Source organism: Marmota marmota, unplaced genomic scaffold (genome assembly GCF_001458135.2).
Source record: "Marmota marmota marmota unplaced genomic scaffold, marMar, whole genome shotgun sequence".
Classification (NCBI taxonomy): Eukaryota; Metazoa; Chordata; class Mammalia; order Rodentia; family Sciuridae; genus Marmota; species Marmota marmota.
This window is the reverse complement of record NW_026000241.1, coordinates 25,731,675-25,736,865: the sequence shown is the minus strand read 5'-3', so window position 1 is coordinate 25,736,865 and position 5,191 is coordinate 25,731,675.

The window sequence follows — 5,191 nt, the reverse complement described above, 5'->3', positions numbered from 1 at the left end:
ATATATATATATATATATATATATCATATATAGATATGATATGTATATCAATAAATTTTAATTTGTACTCTATGGAAGGTTAAATAGTATTTGAATATATCCTAACCAGAAATCCAAAGTTGATAGTATTTGAATCTTCACTATACAACTCATTATGTAGTATAAAGGACTGTTAGAAATAGTATTTCATTGGGGCTGGGGGTGTGGCTCAGTGGTAGAGTATTTGCTTAGCATGTGTGAAGAACTGGGTTCAATCCCTGGCACCACATAAAAATAAATAAAAGAATTGTGTCCACCTGTAATTAATATGTATATATTTTAAAAAAGAAATAGTTTTCATTGATTCAATAAATAGTTTTTAATATATGCAATTGTCTAAAATGATTTCCCAGGCAATTTCTCATTGCATGAAAAGGTCAAATCTGGTTAGCCAGGCTCTTGAATTCAGAACAATTCTCTTGATACAGCGTTTAGCTGCCTCACATTGCATATGGAGGACTCCATAAGTTTAGAAGATTAGTTGAGCCGACTGTCATAATGTTACTGCATTTGCTTTAGAGTGAAACTCTCATTTAAAATACTTGTTATATTAAAAAAAAGGGGACTTCACTGAGCTTGTAACAACCATATTTCAGTCAGGATGACTAGGTCATGCTGCACTAATAATCTATAAATATGCTTTGTAGCTTGAAACAACAAAGTTTATTATTATTTTTTCATGCTATATGTTCACTGAGGATCCAGTTTGCTTTATCGTCACTAAGACCCTTTCTGGAACATTCATTGTCTTGGAAGAAAGAAAAAGGGACATTATTTGAAGGGTCTCTATTGGAAATACATTCTGTCCAGAAGACAGAATCAGAAATATTATTGTTGTTCCTGCTTGTTAAAACGTGTTTGTAAGTGTGGCAAAATTTACCCTCATATTTACTTTCACTGTAATCTGCCACCTGGCAGAGAGGATGTGGAAGAAGAAAAGAAAACCTACCTATCAAGTGGAAGCTAGTGGTATTTACCAACAAACGGTTGAACAATTGTTGAATGGACAAGGGGACTTAGGTCAGTTTACATTAGGTGGACTCCTAAAGGAAGACTTGGCTTCCAAGTGAGGAAGAGGGACATACTGGCTAGTCTGTTTCATGAAGTTCATGTCACCTGTACCTTATATGCTTGGCAGTGATGATGGAACACTGGAACATAAAGGTAACCTGAAGACAATCTAGTGGATTTCTGATAATATTCTAGAGTTCTTTCTCTTTCTCCCCTTTCTTCCTTCCTTCCTTACTGTTAGTATTGAGTAAACATTTCAGCATCTATATTCTGCAGAACTTCCTGGCACCAAAAATAAACAGTACAATTCTACTGTTGCCTTGCTTGACTATACAAGCAGGTGGGCTTTAACAAACAATCCCCTTGACTGTTAAGAATTCTATTTGGAAATTCTTTCCTTTAGTTCCCAAAGACATGGAGTATTCCGAGAAACATCTAAATGAGAGTTAATTTCCAGCAAACAATATCCTTGCATTTATAAGCAATTAACTGTAGCCTAGAGCTAAGCAGCTGATTTGGGGTGAACCTTTTTTTTTTTTTTTTTTTTTTGCAAAACAGTATACAAAAAGCAATTATAGTGCTTTTTCTCTTATATCCAGTTAAGTGGTGGAGGAAATAGAATTGTTACTTAGTCATCATCACATTCTACTCAACTTCCTTCGTAATTTAATAGGCACAAGACTCATCTAAACCTCAGATTACTCATTAATTCAGCAAATTTGTACCCTAGATAAATCATTCCGCTAGGTAAATCAACTAATTAAAAGAGTGAAGTTAAAATATACCACACGTACAGAGAAATTTTATCAGAAATGTTTTCTTTCTATAATGAGTTTTCTGAATGTGAAATAATCATCTTCAAAATTTACTACAGCTGGCCTTACCTTAGCATGCTAAACATAAGGTATTGTTAGAGTACAGCAATCTATAAGCAAAAATGAGTAGTGACCTAAGTGTTACTCTAAATTTTAAAGCAAAGTTGCTGAAGAATTGGTAATGCTATGATTTTTCTACATTGTATATTAACAACTCCTATTGAAACATTTTTCTTCTTGAATCTCAAAAATCAAAACTTTGCCTCTGTAAAAAATGACTTATCCAAAATGTTGCTGATATAAATGAAATATTTTCTATTGTGTTTTTACAAAGAAACAATTTTCTAGTCATGCCATAAAAAAACAGGCTATATACTTACATTTAAGATTAAATGGACACCATTAAGAGTCTATTCAATTTTCTTTGTTTTTGACCTTGAAATAAATAGAAACCCAGAGTGACAGAGGAGAATGGAAATGGGATGATCATGAGTGTGTAAGGAGAAGCGATTCTGGGTTGAAGGGAGTTGGGGCCAACCATAAAGTCCCATTAGCTTTATCAATAAGCAAACCATTCAGGTAAGCTTCTCAAAGGTAGGGACTCTTCTAAATTTGGCCACCTTTGTTTGGGGCTTCCCTCTAACACTTCCTTTGCTCTTTTATGGAGCTTCATGTTCCTTATATTTTATATATTTTGTCATTTCTCCCTTTAATAAAGTACATGTATCCTTCATTTCATTCCATTAATTTGCAAATTGACAATGATTCCAAAAGATTTTGGATAAAATGTTAGAAAGTTGATAGGTTACCCTGGATGGTGGCATAATGACTCAATTCAGTGAAAATGGTATAGGTCCTATTAAGGTCTCAATATGTCAGAGTCACTGATATTCACCTTTGCTGGACCATGGGTATGAAACTCTAGCACTATACCTGGCACATTGGGGGACATTCAATACTGTTAATTAAAAAAAAATGTTTAAAAGTAAATATACTTAGTAGACTAGATCCTTACAATTCTGTTTAAATAATATAGAGATGGCTGTCTACATATTGAAAGAGTCATTTTGCTCTAGAGATAATATGCTATTAAATAATACTCATAATTAGAGTGTTAGAAGGGTATTGGGAAATTTCTCATTCACCAAGGGACTAGTAAAGAGTCCAAGTCTCTATCTCAAACCTATTGGATCAGACTCTTTGGGTAGAATGTCCTAAGAATTTGCATTCCATTATGATTCTATGTACTCTATAGTTTAAGAACGTTCACTGCTCAGTGAATAGAAATTTGCACCAATGTTTACCTTTAGTAGTGGATACATGAAATGGGGTAGCTGAAATTTTTTTCAAACATCTTTTTTTTTCAGAATCCATCTTTAATAATTATAGTTCAAATTCCTTTTGAAATAACTTTTTTTTTTAGAGATTTACGCAAGAAGGAAGGTAAAAACTATAAAAAGGAGAATTAAAAGAGTGGTTTTATCTTTATTTCTGTGTCTCCTAAACACATGATTCATATAAAAAACAAGTGAAAAATTTGTCAAATACCTAATAAGACATATAGGTATTTACAAATATATTTCTGTTTAGGTCTTAGCCTTGCCATAAGCTGAAAGTGTAGACTAGAGTGATGCAGGTCACTATTCAAAGTGGGGGCTGAACTTTTTTTTTTTTTTGGTACCAATCCCAGCCCTATTTTATATTTTATTTAGAGACAGGGTCTCACTGAGTTGCTTAGTGTTTCTTGCTTGCTGAGGCTGGCTTTGAACTCATGATCCTTCTGTCTCAGCCTCTGGGGCTGGGATTACAGGCCTGCTCCACTGTACCCCGCCGTGGGGGCTGAACTTGATCACTATTTTCAAACTATGGTCCCTTGAATGAGGTTCCTTCAGTGACTGCCAAACATGCAAAAGTGAAAAAGCAAGTATACAGGACCCTTGGATCCCACGGTTATCTTGACCAAAACAAACTTACTTTTATGTTTGCTGTTTGGAGATTGTACAAAGAGTACATTTGAAAACACACACACACACACACACACACACACTGTATTATATGAACTTCAGGTATCAGAATTTTATTTTGAAATATTGTATCTGTGTTCTCATTTACCTCTAAGAATTTTTTAATCTCGATCTCTTTGATGTCTTCTCCAACCCATTATTCATTCAATAGCATATTATTTAGTCTCTAAGTGTTGGAGAAACTTCTATTTTTTATTTTATCATTGATTTTTAATTTCATTCCATATGATCTGATGGAATGCAGGGTAATATCTGTACTTTTTGTATTTGCTACGAGTTGCTTTGTGGCATAATATATGGTCTATTTTAGAGAAGGATCCATGTGCTGCTGAGAAGAAAGTGTATTCACTTGTTGATGGATGAAATATTCTATATATCTTTTTTTTTCTTTAATTTTTATTGTTGGTTGTTCAAAACATTACATAGTTCTTGAAAAATCATATTTCACACTTTAATTCAATTGGGTTATGAACTCCCATTTTTATCCCGGATAGAGATTGGAGCATCTCATCGGTTACACATCCACTGTTTTACATATTGCTATACTAGTGTCTGTTGTATTCTGCTGCCTTTCCTATCCTCTACTATCCCCCATCCCCTCCCCTCCCATCTTCTCTCTCTACCCCATCTACTGTAATTCATTTCTTCCCCTTGTTTTTTTTCCCCTTTCCCCTCACTTCCTCTTGTATGTAATTTTGTATAACCATGAGGGTCTCCTTCCATTTCCATGCAATTTCCCTTCTCTTTCCTTTTCCCTCCCACTCTCACCCCTGTTTAATGTTAATCTTCTTCTCATGCTCTTCCTCCCAACTCTGTTCTTAGTTACTCTCCTTATATCAAAGAAAACATTTGGCATTTGTTTTTTAGGGATTGGCTAGCTTCACTTAGCATAATCTGCTCTAATGCCATCCATTTCCCTGCAAATTCTATGATTTTGTCATTTTTTAATGCAGAGTAATACTCCATTGTGTATAACTGCCACATTTTTTTTATCCATTCGTCTATTGAAGGGCATCTAGGATGGTTCCACAGTCTTGCTATTGTGAATTGTGCTGCTATGAACATCGATGTAGCAGTGTCCCTGTAGCATGCTCTTTTTAGGTCTTTAGGGAATAGACCGAGAAGGGGAATAGCTGGGTCAAATGGTGGTTCCATTCCCAGCTTTCCAAGAAATTTCCATACTGCTTTCCAAATTGGCTGCACCAATTTGCAGTCCCACCAGCAATGTACAAGTGTACCCTTTTCCCCACATCCTCGCCAGCACTTGTTGTTGTTTGACTTCCTAATGGCTGCCAATCTTAC